The sequence below is a fragment of the Herpailurus yagouaroundi genome, unplaced genomic scaffold (assembly GCF_014898765.1).
Source record: "Herpailurus yagouaroundi ecotype Mexico unplaced genomic scaffold, PumYag 141, whole genome shotgun sequence".
Taxonomy (NCBI): Eukaryota; Metazoa; Chordata; class Mammalia; order Carnivora; family Felidae; genus Herpailurus; species Herpailurus yagouaroundi.
The window spans coordinates 40,556,024-40,575,781 of record NW_024412396.1 but is presented as its reverse complement, the minus strand read 5'-3'; the positions used below and the strand labels follow the sequence as shown (position 1 = coordinate 40,575,781).

The window sequence follows — 19,758 nt, the reverse complement described above, 5'->3', positions numbered from 1 at the left end:
TGGGTCTCGCACCACAGGCTGGAGGAGCTTCCGGCAGAATTGAGTGCTGGGGAAAGCCTGTGATAAATCAGCTCTGTCTTCACTAGCCAGGGGGTTGCTATGGCAATAGGAATACACTGTGGGTTTTAAGAGATGTAATTTTCTGTGATTCACTGTATATTTTTAGCCATTTTTCTTCCTGTATTGTCTCCCTGTGGCAATTGCCTATTAATGCTGGCCTGCACCAAGATTGGACTAAACGGTCCATTCTCAGAAGTGATGAAAGCCCTGGAGATCAGTAAGTACAGGAGGGTTATGGCCCGTGGATTTAAGGGTAACCTGGGGAAACAACCGGCTTGGTCAGGACACGGATTAATTAGCTTGGGCCATGCCGCATCTAAGGAAGAGTAAAGGAGAATGAAAAGCCCCAGAAATATGGTACCGGGTTGCTTGGAATGGGAAACTGAGTCACGCTCCTCACTGCAGTCAGGGTGCTCACACGGTGTCAGGGGCAGTTCCCTAGCAGCAGAAAACCCCCTGAGCGAGGGAAACTAGGACCCAGGTTTCTGAGCAAGGAACTCTAAAAGCATACTGACCTCCTGTTGATTTTCATTCTTTCCTTTTCTTTCATCCCTTCTGCTTTCCTTCCTTCCTTCAATTTTCTCATCTTTTTGCCTTAAAATTTGGTGGAGGGACCGAGCGGAGGTGAACATTCAGTCAGTCCACTTGGCTCTTTGTGAATAGTTGTCTCAGGAGCCTCTCCATCTGGAGCAGCAGAAAACCCAACCTAAACTGTTAAGCACAAAGAGAACTTACTTTCTCTCATAACTGAAAAGTCCAAGGGCTGGTCTCAGGCACAGCTGTTCACGGGGGCCAGTGACATCATCAACATCTGGGCTCTGTGTCACACCAAGTTCTACTGACGTCTTGGCATTTGGGCTGTCATAACATAAAACTCAGCTAATGGAGGCTTCCGTGAAGTGCGGTTTATTTTTCTCACGTAAGAAGTCCAGGGAGAGGGGTTTTTTCCCCCGCATATAACAGGTAGCCCAGGATAGCCACCCATGACATTACTATGCAGCAGCTCATTAATCTTACCAAGAACCCAACCTCTTTCTTCATTTCAATTCCACCATCGTTAAGGTCACAGGAGGACTGCTCTGGCTGCAGGCATTCAAGGCAGAAAGAAGTAGCTGTATCTGATTCTTTTATCTAGAAAAGCAAATCTTTCCCCAGAGCCCCCAGTCGATCTCTGCTTCCAGCTGATTTGACACATCAGTACCACCAGAAGGCTAGGAAAGCATCTTTTTAGTTTTTCCTGGCCCCTAGAGTAGAGGCCATTTTTTGTTTGTTTGTACGTCAAAGAGAAGCCATACCCAGGAATGTGGGATGGGTCAGCCCCTTCACCAAAGGGTCTGCTTTGTTACTCCATTGTTGTCCTTTCCCAGCTGGGAGGGGAGAATAGAAGAGCAGGGCAAGAAGCTTCCTTCTAAGGCTGTGATACAGAAGTTTCGCTCATCATCTCTTCTGCTCCCGTCCCATTGGCCAGAGTCTAGTTACGTGGTCACAACCAGCTGCAAGGGAACCTGGGAAATGTACAGTTTGCACAGCCATGTGCCCAGCCAAAACTTGGGGAGTTCTGTTACTAAAATGAATAAGGGGAGGAGTATGGCAGGACAATTAGCAACCTCCTCCAGCACAGTTATTAGAGAAAGGATGTGAATGGGTGTTGGGTTAGCCAGCCAACCTCTTCTGCATCGGCCTCATTCTCAGAGAGGCTTACCTTTGTGGAGATTAAGACAACTTCAGCAAACCAGCCTCACACCCTCCAAATCCCTTAGTGAAAGAGCCCGACGTCTTTGCAGTTGCCCCAGTCAGTCTCATTACATCTGATTGGATCTTCTGCCCATCCTTGACCCCTGGGGATGCAATGCAATGCTCTGATCTGTCATACCTGAGTCACTTGCTCCACCAAATCACAAGACCTTTCTGAGCCTCAGTTTGCTCATCTGTACAACAGGCATATAACAATAGAAGCTACCTCACAGGGTCGGTGGGAGAGTGCCTCCAGTGGCCATTGTCCATAAATGCATCCTCCCTTGACCCTGTGACCAGACTCACCTTAAGAATGTCATTTTAGAAGATATAACTGCTACAAAGCAAAAGAAAGCAAATGCTGTTGGGTGGCTGGCCTGCATTTCATCTCCTAGTACGTCCCAAAGTAAAAATATCTATCTAGCACTTGCGAGGTGTTCAGCACTGTGTTGAGCACTTTCCTAAATTCCATCATAATCCTCAGAGTAGCTCCATGGGAGAGACACTTTCACTATTTTCACTGAACAGGTGAAGAAGTTCCGGTCCTTGCCCTGAGGTCACAGCGCAGTGATGGAGCCACAAACCTAGGACTAACTGAAACCCCATGCTCTGCTCCCTCTTCTTGTGTAGAAACATGTAATATCACACATTTATGGAATCGCAGGAATCTGGCCGGCTGTGGCAGTCATGAGAGAGCACAGCTTAGGTCTCCCTTGGAGAGAGGACGTGCTACAAGGGTGTGGTGAGCTAACAACCGCCAGCAACATGGTGCCTTGGGGATCCCACCGAGGCCTTGCTCTCCCCGAGCACAGCAGCAGTCCAAGAGCCCAGCCAGGCCTGCCCAGTGGGGACTCCTCGGCTCTTGGGCTTCCCAGCTGCCTGGCCATAACTTTCTTGGAGCTGTGCTTTCTTCCTACCCAAGCCTCTTTCATGTCCTCTCTCCTCTGGTGAGTATGAGGCCTGCATGGCTGCCTGAAGGCTCTCTTTACCTAGCCCTCCTCCCTCACCCTTCAGCCTTCTCAGGTGTTCTTCCAGGTACGTGTATTACATACGTACTTTCACCTCAGCATCTCTTTCTCAAAGGACCTGAAATGACACACTTCTTGTACCCACCTTGACTCACCGCGTGGGCTACGCCGCAGGTATGTATGTTTCCGAAGGTTCTTGAATGTTTAAGAACAAATGAGCAAGGAAAACACTAACTCCGATTGTGGGGGTGGGGAGATCTAATGTAGACCAATTAGGAGGCTTCTGGCCTGGCACTTAGAGAGCGGGGTCTCCTTCTCTACACAAGACTCCAAATAGACGGGAGAACGGCACTGCTGGTCTTACAGGAGTGGGAACCCAGTTGCATAGTGTGTTGGAGGGAGAGCGAGTAGGAAGGGTCTGAGACTGGTCTGGAGTCACATGACAGGGTTGCAGATAGATTCCAGTCATTCTAATCCTCCATCCAGAAGCATCCAATGCTACTTACACAAGGAATTGATTCTTTACAGAAAGAGCAAAGGCAGCTACTTAACTCAGCTGAAGGGAGAAAATGATCAATTGAGCAAAATACACTGGCTTTAGACAAGGATCTCCAAACTGAAGTGGGATTACCCTTGCTGCTCCTGGGAACACTGCCCTTGGGCCACAACAACCTGTCCCACCCCCAGAATGGTGTAGGCTGAGTACTTTTTGTAAATTGTATGCAGTGATTGCTATCTGGTGGCCACAGAGCCGGATACAGCCTACAAACATGTTTGCTTTAGTCCCCAGAGTGTTTTTTTATAAAACTTAAAATTCGTTGACAAGATTTATCGATTGGAATATTTTACATAAAAATCTGGAGGCCATGGGGCGCCTGGGTGGCTCAGTCAGTTAAGCATCCAACTTCGTCTCCGGTCATGATCTTGCGGTTCGTGAGTTCGAGCCCCGCGTGGGGCTCTGTGCTGACCTCTCAGAGCCTGGAGCCTGCTTCAGATTCTGTGTCTCCCTCTCTCTCTGGCCCTTCCCCTCTTGAGCTCTGTCTCTCTCTCTCTCAAAAGTAAATAAACATTAAAAAAAAATTTTTTTTTTTAAATCTGGAGGCCTTGCTTTTCCTGAAAAGTCAGCAAATTTAATCATACTCTGCCTGCACGTCCACTTCCTGCTTCAGACAGGATCCGAATCCCCACCGCTCCTATCTTATCACACCTGAAGTCATTTGAGTTCATAAAGCCAGGCTTAAACTCCCCAGGACAGCCAACCTCCCTGATTTTGAGCCCTCGGATTCAAATCATCAGCCCTGGAGAGGATGGGCTGCAGGTAACTGTAAGCTCTTTAAGAAAAGTGAGTTACTGGAGCACCTGGGTGGCTCAGTCGGTTGAACGTCAGAATTCAGCTCAGGTCATGATCTCCCGGTTTGTTTGAGCCCCACGTTGGCTCTCCTCTGTCAGCTCAGAGCCCACTTCTGATCCTCTGTCCCCCTCTCTCTGCCCCTCTCCCGCTTGCACTCTTCCAAAAATAAATACATCCTTTTTAAAAAAAAGTGAGTTACTAAGCAAAGTAATAGCATAAATAGGATTTCAAGATGGAATCCTTTAAAAAGTGGTTTTTAAAGCACTAACAGGAAGGAAGAGCATTATTAGCACAGGAGGTTTGTCAGCAGTGACAGCTGGGCACGGGTAGCGGCCAGAGGCAGAGACCCTGGGTTGAGAAAGATGGGCCTTCTGTCCTGGCTTTGCCCTTACTGGTGAGATGACCTTGAATGTTTCCTTCCTGTTCAGATCAGGTGCCTGGTGTTGTGACAAGAACCATAAGAGCTAACAGCTGCAGAGTGCTTATTACCTACAAAGCAGCCTGTTAAGTGCTTCGTGTGCATCCCTTCATTTCATACCAAGCCCGGAGGTCAAGTACTGGTGTTATCACCAGAGCACAGGAAGGTTTTGTGACCTGTCCTAAGTCAGAGAGTCAGGAATTGCGGAAGCCAGGATCTGAAGCCCAGAAGCGCTGACTCCAGAGCACACATGTGTATTTATCTTCCACCTGCCTGGCAGGATCCTCTTGAGAATTACACAAGGTGATGTCGGCCAAGTGCTTTTTGTAAATTGTAAAGTGGCCCAGCAATGTTCACTGTGATCACTTGAACACTACAGTTTTTCCCCCAAATTGGTGCTTTGTCTAAAAATCACAAATTTAATTTTTTAATTCATTCAAATTCATGGATTTTGAGTCTTTGAAAGAGAGCGTAGAAGGAAATTGGGGCTCAAGACACATCATTAGTCCTGCAGCGCCCCCTGCTGACAAGAGTCATGAAAACTATGCAATTCTAACTGCAGGTGACATTGACCGCTCTGACCCCTTGAACAAGTATTTCTGGAGCACCTTACTTTGTCCTGGGCATTGCACTAGCTGTCACATGGTCTAGAGTATAGGAATGGAGGACAGGGAAGGTCCTTTTCCAGCCAAGCCTGGATTTAGATATAAGAAGATATAAGCTGATATAAGGCTTAGTTAGATACGAGCCTCTGTGACTTAAATATAGGAAAAGAAAAGCAGAGAAACCACAGGCAAAGGTGACCCCACTTCCCATCATGACATCACGGAAAGGAGACCAAAGCCAGGTGCTGTTGTCATCTCTCCTTTGAAAGAGCACAGGATACCCCAAATCATGAGGTCATGGTACTCCCGTTCATGGGCATGTGTGTAAATGTTTAACAACCAGCTCTCTGACACAGGGAAGCCATGGTCTGTAGTGTTTGCCAATTTCCATGGTGTAAATACTCCCACTATGACCAATTTCAAGCTACCAACATGATGATTCACAAGGTTCTTGAAAATTTAACAACTGGCCTTGCACGAACTGGTAGGAGCTGGCTCCAACATACCACTTCTTTTATGTCTAGAGAAAATACACCCTCTCATCTTCCTTCCCAACCAACTAGACCCCAGAATTCTTCCAGCTGGTGCACATCAATGAGCAGGGACAGATCAGCCTTCCCCCCCCCCCCCCCAGCAAGGCTGGCCCCAAACAGAGAATGAGGGGTGCCAGCCAAGGTCCCCTCAACATCTACAGGTGGCTCCAGCCAGAAGTCCATTTCTCCTTCCATTCCATCCCTCCCCCTTTCCAGGCCTTCTCATTTCTTTTTTTTTTTCTCTATAATTTATTTTATATATAACAACTTTAAAATATTTATTAAGTATATAATCAGTTCAAGTCACTTCAGGGTAACAAAATGAATCAGACCTGTCAGGACTCCTACCTTCGAGGTAACAGTAGTCTGGTAGATGGATAAATGTCTACAGATTATTCAAATGCAAGATAAAAAGTGATACATGAGTCACAACTAACAACATAAGATTTAAAAAGTGTGGTTACTAAATGCAATGTAGTATCCTGGATTGGATCCTGAGACAGAAAAGGATGTCAGTGGAAAAACCAGTGGACTCTGAATCAAGTCTGTAATTTAGTCAATAGTATTCTACCTTTGTTAATTTCTTAGTTTGGACAAATGTGCCACCGTTATTTAAGAGTTAATCTTCAGGGACACTGAGTGAGAGGCATGCAGGCATTCTCTGTAATGTCTTTGCAACTTTGTTGAAAACTGAAAATCATTTGCTTAAGAACTTGATTACAGAGTGCAGACATTTAGATAAGAAAGACCCGGGCGGAGGATGGCTATAAGGGAAAACATCACGGAGCAAGCATAATTTGTATTGAGTGGATACAAAATTAACACACAAAACCAAAGAGGAGGTATATTTTAAGCAGAGTGAAAACACTTACAAAGGAAAAGAGGTATAGTTCTGACTAACTGGAAAATACCAAACAGCAATAGCTCTTCCACAAAATGGTTCTAAGTATAGTTTAGATCCATTTCCCTGTTAGTAATTGGGGGACCAATTACTACATCTAGGTTTTGCACCATGTCCCAAATTTCTTGTCTATCACTCAACCCAGTTCTCGCAGAGACTCAGGCTTTCTCATTTCTAATCAACCAAAGAAAGAGGGACTGCCCTGAACATCATGACCAGCCCTGAAAGAGAACATCCTTCTGACATCACCTTCCTGTCTTCGCCTCCAAATTCCCTCCCCAGAGACTGGATTCGCCTCAGCCCAGAAGCTCCCACCCCAGCAGAGGGCACCTCCTGGCTCCTGGCCGAGCCCTGGATTTTCTGGTGTGAGGAGGGTGGCCTACCCTGGACTACAAGCCACTCACTTTATTATTTTTTTTTTTTTAACGTTTACTTTTATTTTTGAGAGAGAGAGAGCGTGCGCGCGAGCAGGGAGAGAGAGAGAGGGAGATACAGAAACTGAAGCAGGCTCCAGGCTCTGGGTTGTCAGCACAGAGCCTGACGGGGGGCTCGAACCCACAGACCATGAGATCATCAGCTGAGCCCAAGTTGGATGCTTAACTGACCGAGCCACCCAGGCGCCCCTGCCACTCACTTTATATAAAGCCCAAGAAAGAAGGCCTGTCTTGGGCCCAGGAAAGGAGGAGGAATGCATGGGTCCACGCATGGCCTCAGGGAGCAGCTCTCAAATGTCCCCAGCTAGAGAGGTAAGCCCAGCTAGCTGCCAGGAGCCCCAGAGGACCCAGCTGCTGAGGGCGTGCTTTCTTCTCCTCCTCCTTCTCCTCCTCCTTCTCCTCTTCCTCCTCCTTCTTCTTTTTAATGTTTGTTTTTGAGGGGGGAGTGGCAGAGAGAGAGAATCTCAAGCAGGCTCCACACTGTCAGCACAGAGCCCAGTGCGGGACTTGAACTCACAAACCTTGAGATCATGACCCGAGCTGAAAAGAGTTGGACGCTTAACCGATTGAACCACCCAGGCACCCCTTAAGGCATGCTTTCTACTCATCCCAGAAATAATCCTGGAGCCCACCACATAAACCCCAAAATCTCATGACCCCAGCTATCTGAACACGAGCCCCATACCTCCACCTCCCATGAGATTAGCTGTTCCCCTTCCTTTCTCCCCCAACCTGCCCTCAATTTCTGCCTGCAGCCTCAGTCCGCCCATTCCAAGACCCTAGCATCTGAGCAGACAATAAAACCAAAGGAAGAAGACTGGCTTCCATTCTGACTCGGCCACTTGGAGTTGTATGCCCTTGAGAATGTTTCTAAACCTCTTGAGGCTTGTGTTCTAAAGCCTAAACGGAAATAGTCATCAGTGCTGTCGAGAGAACGAAATTAAAATGTGTGCGAAAAAGACTTCATAAATCAGAATGTTAGATAAATGGCTATTTTCCTGCTGGAAAGAGGTATTTACTCTGTTTTTTCTCATTTTAAAAAGAACACGAGGGGCGCCTGGGTGGCGCAGTCGGTTAAGCGTCCGACTTCAGCCAGGTCACAATCTCGCGGTCCGTGAGTTCGAGCCCGGCGTCGGGCTCTGGGCTGATGGCTCAGAGCCTGGAGCCTGTTTCCGATTCTGTGTCTCCCTCTCTCTCTGCCCCTCCCCCGTTCATGCTCTGTCTCTCTCTGTCCCCAAAATAAAAATAAACGTTGAAAAAAAAAAAAAAAGAACACGAATTCTTTGTGGACGGCTTGAAAAATACATTTGAATAAAAAAAAAATAAGTAAGAATCACTCAGAGTTCACCACTATGCACATTTGGTATTTTCCCTAGGTCTCCTTTTCCTATCTGTATAGCTATGCCTTGGTTACCAGAGAGGGTGGGCGCACTTATGGCTCAGGGCAGTGTCCTCCTCTCTAACCTACCCTCAGACCTGCTACAGTGTCTCTCTCCATCCTGGCCACAGGAAAGAAGGCAGACTTAGTCTCTCACTAGAAACAAGGCAGAGGGGCCTGTTAGCTCCCCAAATGAGGAGATCTTAGAATAGAACCTGTTCTTCCTGATAGAGACCTTCAAACTTTGTACTCTGCAAACCAGTTTGGAAAGATTATACGCACTTATGGATCACCTTGTTTGCCTGGCCTCCTTTACAAAATAAATTTTTAAAAGTTAAAAGGCAGGGGGTGCCTGGCTGACTCAGTTGAGTCTATCTTTGTGCATGGTGTAAGAAAGTGGTCCAGGTTCATTCTTCTGCATGTCGCTGTCCAGTTTTCCCAACACCACTTGCTGAAGAGACTGTCTTCATTCCATTGGATAGTCTCTCCTGATTTGTCAAAGAGTAGTTGGCCATACATTTGTGGGTCCATTTCTGGGTTCTCTATTCTGTTCCATTGATCTGAGTGTCTGTTCTTGTCCCAGTCCCATACTCTCTCGATGATTACAGCTTTGTAGTATAGCTTGAAGTCCAGAACTGGTTTTCTTTTTCTGGATTGCTTTGGCTATTCAGGGTCTTTTGGGGTTCCATACAAACTTTAGGATTGTTTGTTCTATCCCTGTGAAGAATGCTGGTGTTATTTTAATAGGGTAAAATAGAATGGTTTTTAAATAAAAGTGATTTGAGATGAAATAGTAAACATCTGTGCTGATAGCTCAGAGCCTGGACCCTGCTTTGGATTCTGTGTCTCCCTCTCTGTGTCGCTCCACTGCACGTGGTTTGTCTCTCTTTGTCCCTCAAAAATAAGTAAATGTTAAAAAAAATTTTTTTTAAGTTAAAGGAGGGAAGCTTTTGGCTTAGTAAGGCATCCACTGCTACAGCCGTATTATTAAACCGCTTGTGTTCAGGCCCTTTACAACGTGGAACTGCATTTGCTGTAGGAAATACTTTTGAAAACCTCACACATCTTTCGGTGGCTGGCCCATGAATCACCAGAGGAACCCATGTAGAACAAGAATGCAAATTTGCTCCTCTGGGCTCTCTCGGTATCTGACAAAATGTCATCTTTCCATCCACGTTACCGAGATTACCTCTCGCTTCTGCCCTAAAACAGGTGTTTCTTGGCTGTCAGAAACTGTCTGGGTCTCCTCTCGTCTGCAGTGACGGTGGCAGGCAGCTGGCGCCTCCTGCCTGAGCCCACCTCACCCTCACTTCTTCAGTGTTCCAGCCCAACCTAGAGACTCAGGTCTCTGAATCCCTGGGCAGGGGCAGATGCTCACGGGACTTAAAGTGCATTGTTAGGAGAATGTGTCCTAGGAGCCGAGTCCCAAAAGTCACTTCTGACTAGGTGCTAGCTTGTGGCTAAATATTTCCACTCCTGATGTTTCAGGCTAGATGGTGATGAAAACCAAGGGTGAGCCTTCTTCCCTTAACTGCGTATGACAAACAGGGGCACCTGGGTGGCTCGGTCGGTGAAGCTTCTGACTTTGGTTTAGGTCATCTTGCAGTTCATGAGTTCAAGCTCAGAGCCTGGAGCCTGCTTCGGATTCTGTATCTCTCTCTCCATGACCCCCCCCCCAGTCCCGTCCCCCCATTCACACTTTGTCTGTCTCTCAAAAATAAATAAACATTAAAAGACAAATTTTGGGGGGAGGGGGGCGCCTGGGTGGCGCAGTCGGTTAAGCGTCCGACTTCAGCCAGGTCACGATCTCGTGGTCCGTGAGTTCGAGCCCCGCGTCGGGCTCTGGGCTGATGGCTCAGAGCCTGGAGCCTGTTTCCGATTCTGTGTCTCCCTCTCTCTCTGCCCCTCCCCCGTTCATGCTCTGTCTCTCTCTGTCCCAAAAATAAATAAACGTTGAAAAAAAAATTTTTTTTAAAAAAGACAATTTTTTTTTTAATTCAAAAAAATGCGTACAAGTGCAGCAGCTTCTCACCACTTCTCTCCAGATGCACTTAAGTGCAAGGGGCAGAGAGGGACACCCATTCCGTTGGTCTTCTCGCTGCGCAAGAGAAAGGTCTCAGTGACTCCTGTCTCCTAAAGGAGGGTTCAGCCCCACCCAGAGGACAAGTCCAGTCGTATTCCTTGAGAGTCCGTCATGTGTGTGGGAGGTCACTAGTGTCCACAGTAGAAAATCTGGGCTTTGGACCCAGGCTGACTTCAGCTTGAATCCCAGCTCCATCACTCCCCTGGAACTTTGGCCTCCGGCAAGTGCCTCTACCTTGAGCTTGAGGAGGGGGCTGTGTGTTCCGAGGACATTTGTAAAAGAAAGCTTTGCAGGTGCTTAGGGAATGGTACTGAGAGACCAGGAGCTCCTGAAGCAGGGCCACACTCAAGAAAGCTGCAGCAACGACAATCAGCTGGGCTTGGCAGAGATGGTTCTCGTTGGTCTCCTACCCCCCTCGGAGGCCCTCTCTTCTCTAAACTTCCATGGTCCTGCAGCGGCCCTTCCAAACTCAGCGCCCACCAGCCAGGACCTCCCTTCCCTCAGCGTAAGCTAGGCTTCCAAGTGGCTAATCCCGAGGCCTTTTCCCATCTCTTGACCAGGATCCCCTCATCGAATCTTCCATCTAGGTGAGGTGTTGGGCCATCTCCGGCTTTTGACGAAGCACATCACCTTCTTGTGATATCGTCTTTCTCTGTAGGCTCATGTCCCAGCACCCAAGAACAGCATTCTCCGATTCCAGTCCAGGGCTCCAGAACCTACTTCAAAATGGGACAGGATCCCTCCAGCTCCCCCACCATAACCATGCACACAGCCCTCCTCTTCCAGGGGCAGAAGTCAATGTAGACACAGAAAACCAATCCAAGGACAGAGACCACCGGGATAATTTAATTCTGTTTTTCAGCGGTCACCACCAGAACCCAGGATGTCCAGCTCATCCCTTATCTCCAATTCTCTTCTTTGTACAGCTCAGATGTCACCTATCAGTGAGGCTACCCCTGGAAAAGTACAGCCTCCCCACCATTTCCTCCTACCCCCGCCCCGCCACACCCTATTGAATGCAGTCTACTTTTCCGCCAAGAAAAGTTTCAGAAAAGCACTTCTTCTCCCAAATTCTCTTGAGATGTGACTCAGACAATGTCACCCTGCCAACTTCTTGGAGTCCTTCCTTCAGGAAACCAGACTTCCGGCCCCTCCCCCAGTTCTGGGAGCCAAGGAGCTCTGTTGGGTCAGTAGGATCATTGTGGGAAGCAGCCATCATCACATCCCTCATGTGGGGGCCAGCACAGCAGTTAGGACAAGGCAATTGTCAAAGATCCCCATCAGCCAAATTCGGAGCCCCTTGGACGCGTGGAATAGTAATGAGGTATAAACCTCTGCTTGTTCCCCCAGTCTCCAGCCCAGGTTGCAGAGGACCCACAGACATGCCGAACAGGAAAGCTGCAGAACAAGGGAAGCAGCTTCTGATTGGGAAAGTGAAAGGCACCACAAGCCAAAAAGCTCCAATTACTTGTAGGGGCTGGCCTGGGAGGCCACAGCCAACTGCTTTCAGCTGGGAGACATTGGAGAGCGTGTGGAGACATGGAAAGTGAAATCAGACCCTTCTGTTCCTCTGGCCTCCCACGCTGTTGGCTGCTGCTCATTCAGTCACCCACCCCAAGGAGGAAGTCACCTGCTGCCCCCGCCACAAACACTTCCTAGACCCAGGGATCACAGAGTAAGACCAGCACTTCTTCCAGGCCTGCTCACCTGCTGCTGGGAAGGGGCCTCACCTACCTCTTTGGCCCCTTTTCCCTGGTGCCACCAGATCCCCAGGCTGAAAGCTTCAAGCCCAGTAGGCACCCGGGCACTGTGGTGGACATTGCCAGGCTGCTGATGGAGCAGGAAGAGGCAGGGTCCTTGCTCTTCAAGGTCCATCAGAAGCACCTGGAGGACATAAAGCTGTTGGCAAGCACCAGGAGGCCCACACTCTGCAAGGTTTGCCCAGCCAGCTGAGCAGAGTGAGGGTCCCCATTCACATGGGTCAGCACACGTTTGGGGGAAAGGGATGGACTAGGGCGTCTAAGCTGGAGATAGGTAGAGATAGGGGAGGGAAAGGAGGGAAAGAGGAGGAAGAATGGAGGGGGAAGGAAAGGGACTCTCGAAGGCAATGCCCAGTGTTAGTGGAGTGGAATACTTTCCAGCATAAGCCACCAGAGAGCTGCCCATCATGTTCACAGAGTTATCATTAAAAGCTTTACAGGAGGGGCGCCTGGGTGGCTCAGTCGGTTAAGCATCCGACTTCGGCTCAGGTCATGATCTTGCGGTCCATGAGCTCGAGCCCCGCGTCAGGCTCTGTGCTGACAGCTCAGAGCCTGGAGCCTGTTTCAGATTCTGTGTCTCCCTCTCTCTCTGATCCTCCCCCGTTCATGCTCTGTCTCTCTCTGCCTCAAAAATAAATAACCGTTAAAAAAAAAATTTGTTTTAATAAAAAAAAAAAAAGCTTTACAGGAGAAAGTCATTTTTCAGGTGGCCTAGTGGCTGAGGGATCCAGAGTCTGTAATACGTAGATTCTGATCTGTGCTCTGTATCTTCCCCTAGGAGTCACCTTAGATAAATGTCTTACCTTCTATAAACCTCCATTTCCTCATCGGTAAAATGATGACAGTAGTTCCTACCTCTGAGCGTTGTCGTAAGGATTAAGTAAAGAAACATAAAACCCTTAGCACCTTGCCTGCCACACAGTAAAGTCTCAATAATTACTCCCCTTTTAATTTATTGCCATTGTCATTAGCGGTGGCTAAGCATCTGCCTTAATAGAGCCTCACTTCCCACGGCCAGCCTTTATGAAAGATGCGTGTCCAGCCCTAAAACAACCAGATCTAGAAAACCAAATTCAAAAACTGCTAATGGTGGTGTACTAATGGTTCCATTTACAGGGTTCAGTGGACACTTCTTGATCTAGGAAGTGTGTAGCCAGACCCACGGCCAACATGCTCCATTGTGACAAAAGCAGACAATTTGATTTCCCTATTTCTTCGTTCTTTCTTTTTTTCCTCATGGTAAATTTTCTCTGCTTTCCTCCCAGATGGGATCTGCAAGGGCTGGAGAATCTTACTGAAAGCGTGGGGAAAGCATGGACACAACATGGCCGGCCCCCCCGGGCCTGCTCATGGCTGTACCTGGGGCTATAAGCCTTCCTGCGCCTCCCCGAAATATGCACAGAAGTCATGAAAATGCCACAACACATTTCATGCCTCGGGGCTGAACTGTGGGGTCTGGAGGTGGGCCCAGCCCTGGCCCCTTGAAGCCCTGCCTTTGAGCTCAGTGTTCGCAAGGCGACCTTCACATCTCCCAACTGGGAGAGGATTGTAGTGTCTCAAGCTCTACAGTTGGGATGCAGCAAAAAAGGAGCCCCGAGCTCTGTGGCATGAGTTCTGAGGTGCTGCAAGGACTGCTCCCCAAATCTCCCCTCCACACCCTTGTCCTGACGCCCAAAATTTAGACCAAAAAGGTCACTCTTCGGGTTACAGGGCTGACAAGTGGGTTTCACTGTAAGCGCCAACTCCAAACAATTGAGAGTAGAATTTTTTCCAGAAAGGTTCTGAGACCTTTTCTGGGCTTAGCAGTAGGATGTTTGTGATCAGTTAGCACTGTCTTTCGTGGGCACTGGAAAAGAAGAGCCAGGGCTTTTGCTACAGAATTGTTATCCTTAAAATTTTTTTTTCGACATTTATAGTTTCAGCTCTATAGCCGGGATAGAACACACAGGAACTTGTTATGACTAACAGCCATTATCAGCAGGGCCCTAAGGGCATAAGAGTCAGGACAGGGAATTTTCTTTTTTTTATTAAAAAAATTTTTTTTAACATGTATTCATTTTTCTTTTAATTTTTTTTTTCAACATTTATTTATTTTGGGGACAGAGAGAGATAGAGCATGAACGGGGGAGGGGCGGAGAGAGAGGGAGGCACAGAATCGGAAACAGGCTCCAGGCTCTGAGCCATCAGCCCGGAGCCCGACGCGGGGCTCGAACTCACAGACCCCGAGATCGTGACCTGGCTGAAGTCGGACGCTTAACCGACTGCGCCACCCAGGCGCCCCAACATGTATTCATTTTTGAGAGAGCGAGGCAGTGTGTGAGCAGGGGAGGGGCAGAGAGAGAGAGAGAGAGAGAGACAGAATCTGAAGCAGGCTCCAGGCACTGAGCTGTCAGTACAGAGCCCGACATGGAGTTCAAACTCATGAACCATGAGATCATGACCTGAGCTGAAGTCAGACGCTCAACCACCTAAGCCACCCAGGCGCCCCAGGACAGGGACTTTCTGATGAGGGGGTTTGAGGATGGCAGGCTGCCTGAGAGCTGGTGTTGCCAGTGAAGGAAGACAAGCCCAGATGGGGTGCAGATGGGAAGCTGGGATGGTCTTGGAGCAGCCCCATTCCTTGGGTTTCTTGGGAAAATGGAGCGCCTCCAGATGGGTCACCAAAGCAAATTCTAGTGCAGCCCCGTATTTCCTGCCTTTGAACCCTATCCTCCTGCCAGCCTACAGCACTCCCATGCCCTTTGCCTGGAGGGGATTCTAACTCCAATGTTAGTAGCAAGCATCATGCACCTTCTATCTACCAGCTTTAAGCTTGATGTCTTCACACACATTTAATCCAATCCTTTATGGTAGGATTTTTTAAGTTCTCTAAGTTTATATAATATTGATGTAATTATTTTTAAAACTCACGTGCTCATAGTTTAAAAAAATTCACATAGTACAGAATGGTCTAACGTGAGGAACATCAGTATTCTCCGAGCCCTGATCTCACTTTCCAGAGATAACTACTCTTAAAAGTCTCTTAAAGGAAACCCACATTCACAGCAGCATTATTCACAACCGCTGGAGCGGTAGAGGCAACTCTAGTGTTCCTCAACAGGCAAGGGGAGAAACAAAACGTGGCATATATGTACAAGGGAATATTACTGGGCCATAAAAAGGAATGAAATGCCAACACAGGATGCAGCATGGATGAATCTTGAAGACATCATGCTCAGTGAAATACGCCAGACACAAAAGGAAGTGTTGTATGAATTCCACTTTGTAGAAAGTCCCTGGGATAGGCAAATCCATAGAAACAGAGAGTAGAAGGGTGCTTACAAGGTGCAGGGAGGAGGGGTAGAGGGAAATGAGGAACTATTGCTTATGGAGTAGAGCGTTTGTTTGGTCTGATAAAAAAAAGTTCTGGAGATGGATAGTGGTGATGTTTGCACCACACTGTCAATGTAGTTAGTGTCATTAAATTGTACACATAAAATGATTAAAATGGTAAATTTTGTGTCATGTGTATTCTAGCCCAATTTAAAATAACAGGAACGGCAACCACAAAAGTTGGTCTGTTACACACTTTTCCATGAGGAAGTACAGGAAATCCTCCTCCCCAAAAATGGCCGCGTAAGCTGCCACCATTCCAAGTGACCTCAGTAGTCAGTGGGAAAAATTATAATTGTTCTCCGACCTTTAAAATTTTTTTGTTGCCAAAACACGAAAGGCTCTCTTACTGTCAGTTTTAAATACAGAGGAATTTTTTTTAAAACAGTAATTCTAAAAAAAATAGTAACACTAATACTTATATGGTGCATCCGTTATTTAAAACAGTAGGAATGTTGGGAGTAATGTGTTCTATTTCTTTGTAAAGAATTTACAAGAAGAGTTTGAACAGTGCTTGCCTTCTTCTCATGCAACTCACAACACAGAGCGGGCATCATTTATAAGTTTGGTAACTTTTCATACTCCTTTGGATCTTAACCTCCCTGTACCTCAGTTTCCTTACCCAGTAGAAGGAGGGGAATGGTACCTGGTTCTGAGTGGCTTTGTGAGAATTAAATATGTTAATATGGGAACTCAGGACAGTGCCTAGGGCACAGCAAGCAAGTCCTCTATATGGCTGTGGCCCTGAGTCCTCACCCGGTGCTGAATGCTGATCTCCCCATGCGGATGAATTCATTTAACCCTGGAAAGGGTCCTCAGTATTTCTGCTTGGCGTGGGAGGAAACTGAGACCGACCCACGTCTCTCACCCCTAAAGTGAGGAGGGAGACTTCAGTTCCAGCCCCCAGACCCATGCTTTTGCCACCACACTGTGTGCCACGAACATAAGTGGCCTACCGCGAGACGGATGCCCTAAAGTAAAGCAAACAAACCCTTGCTTCTTTGTGGCTTCACACCACACCCCGTGTTCACCCGGTAGTGCCTCAAAACCCCTTTGGTTGCCTCGATCCAATTGCTTCTCAGTATCAGCCGCCACCTTTTTATTTCAGAAATATCACACCCAAGTGTGCAGGCTGCATTGGAGCATGGGGACCAACACAGTATTTGGACTATGGGTGAAAACAGGAAGAATCAATGAGAAAGGGAAGGAAGGGACAGGTTCAAGAGATACTTAGACAATAGAACCTAGTGACAGGTGCACACGGAGCTTGAAGGAGAGGACAAATGCCACATTTCTGGACTGAGCCTGAATGACTTCTGTATCCTCAGTGAAGTAACAGGCGAGTCAGTGTGGAGACTTGGGTAGGAGACCTAGACTGGCGGCTTGCCCCCTGCAGAACTGTTACCTTGCTATACGAAGAAGGTAACCTGGATAACTTCTGTTTTAAATGTTTACTATTTCATCTCAAATCACTTTTGTTTAAAACCATTTTCTTTTACCCTATCAAAATAACAGCAGCATTCTTCACAGGGATAGAACAAACAATCCTAAAATTTGTATGGAACCCCAAAAGACCCTGAGTAGCCAAAGCAATCCAGAGAAAGAAAACCAATTCCAGACTTCAAGCTATATTACAAAGCTGTAATCATCAAGACAGTACGGTACTGGCCCAAGAACAGACACTCGGATTAATGGAACAGAATAGAGAACCCAGAAATGGACCCACAAACATATGGCCAACTAATCTTTGACAAAGCAGGAAAGAATATCCAATGGAATAAAGACAGTCTCTTCAGCAAGTGGTGCAGGGAAAACTGGACAGCGGCATGCAGAAGAAAGAACCTGGACCACTTTCTTACACCATGCACAAAAATAAACTCAAAATGGGTGAGAGACCTAAACATAAGACAGGAAGCCATCAAAATCCTTGAGGAGAAAGCAGGCAAAATCCTTTTTGACCTCAGCAGCAGCAACTTCTTACTCAACATGTCCCCACAAGGGAAACCAAAGCAAAAATGAACTTTTGGGACCTCATCAAGATAAAAACTTCTGCATGGGGAAGTAAACAATCAGCAAAACTAAAAGGCAACTGATAGAATGGGAGAAGATATTTGCAAATGACATATCAGATAAAGGGTTAGTATCCAAAAATCTATAAAGAAGTTATCAAACTCAACACCCAAAAAACAAATAATCCAGTGAGGAAATGGGCAAGAGACATGAATAGACACTTTTCCAAAGAAGACATCCAGATGCCAACATGCATGAAAAGACGCTCAACATCATTCATCATCAGGGAAATACAAATCAAAACCATAATGAGATACCACCTCACACCAGTTAGAATGGCTAAAATTAACAACTCAGGGGGCGCCTGAGTGGCTCAGTAGGTTGAGCATCTGACTTCAGCTCAGGTCATGATCTTACAGCTTGTGGGTTCGAGCCCCACGTCAGGCTCTGTGCTGACAGCTTGGAGCCTGGAGACTGCTTCGGATTCTGTGTCTCTCTCTCTGCCCCTCCCCTGGTTGTGCTCTGTCTCTCTCTCTCTCTCAAAAATAAATAAATGTAAAAAAAAAAATTTAGGGGGGCCTGGGTGGCTCAGTCGGTTAGAGCGTCTGACTTCGGCTCAGGTCACGATCTCACAGCTCTATGAGTTCGATCCCGGCATCGGGCTCTGTGCTGACAGCTTGGAGCCTGCTTCGGATTCTGTGTCTCCCTCTCTCTCTCTGCCCCTAACCTACTTGTATTCTGTCTCTGTCTCTCTCAAAAATAAATAAACATTAAAAGAAAAAATTAAAAAAAAACAACTCAGGCAATAACAGATGTTGGTGAGGATGCGGAGAAAGAGGAACCCTTTTGCGTTGCTGGTGGGAAGGCAAACTGGTGCAGCCACTCTGGAAAACAGTATGGAAATTCCTCGAAAAAGTTAAAAATGAAACTACCCTATGACCCAGCAATTGCACTATAAGTATTTATCCAAAGGATGCAGGTGTGCTGTTTCGAAGGGGCACATGCACCCCCATGTTTATATCAGCACTATCAACAATAGCCAAAGTATGGAAAGAGCCCAAATATCCATTGATGGATGAATGGATAAAGAAGATGCGGTATATATACACAATGGAGTATTACTTGGCAATCAAAAAGAATGAAATCTTGATGTGTGCAACAACGTGGATGGAACTAGAGTGTATTATGCTAAGCAAAATTACTCAGTAAAAGACAAATATATGATTTCACTCATAGGTGGAATTAAAGGTACAAAACAGATGAACATAAGGGAAGGGAAGCAAAAATAATATAAAAACAGGGAGGGGGACAAAACACAAGAGACTCTTAAATATAGAGAACTAAGGGTTGTTGGAGGCGCTGTGGGTGGGAAGATGGGCTAAATGGGCAAGGGGAATTAAGGAGGACCCTTGTTGGGAGGAGCACTGGGTGTTATATGTAGGGGATGAGTCACTGGATTCTATTCCTGGTATCATTATTGCACTATATGCCAACTAACTTGGATGTAAATTTTAAAAATAATAATAATAAAAGAGATATGGCAGAAAAAAATTAAGAAAATAAAAAACTATTACAGCCACCAGTTATCGAAGATTATGTTCTAAGCATCATACCTGGGTGGGGGCTTTACATATATTTTATTAAATTCGGATTAAATTTAAAAAAAAAAACATTTTGTTTTAAATTGCCCATTAACAGGGCACCTGGGTGGCTCAGTCAGTTAAGCTTCTGACTTAATTTCCACTCAGCGCATGATCTCACAGTTTGTGAGTTTGAGTCCCACACTGGGCTCTGTGCTGATGGTAGGGAGCCTGCTGGGGATTCTTTCTCTCTCCCTCTCTCTCTCTGCCCCTCCCCCATTCATTCTCTCTCTCTCTCTCTCTCTCTCTCTCTCTCTCTGTCTCAAAATACATAAACTTTTAAAATAAATAAATAAATAAATAAATTACAGATTAACTCTTAATAACAAATGATAGCCAAAATTTTCCTCATAAATTATCTTTCCTAAAACAGCCCTTTGTCATGTTAGCTACCAAAAGCTTCAAGAAGATGATCGACACTCTCAAGGTTTGTCTCTAAGCATTATGTTCCTTAGTATTTGAGTGACTGCTATGCGTAAGACTTTGAAGATAAACTGAGGCATGAGAGAAC

General features: G+C 46.6%; 1 long non-coding RNA gene across 1 annotated transcript; it reads left to right on the top strand.

The window, feature by feature from the left end:
- Nucleotides 1–182: 182 nt before the first annotated feature.
- LOC121031302 (uncharacterized) lies at nucleotides 183–12,456 on the top strand. Its single transcript, XR_005790659.1, has 3 exons — nucleotides 183–277; nucleotides 2,878–2,936; nucleotides 11,124–12,456. It is a non-coding gene; the product is annotated as an uncharacterized LOC121031302 (long non-coding RNA).
- The last annotated feature ends 7,302 nt before the right edge of the window (nucleotides 12,457–19,758 follow it).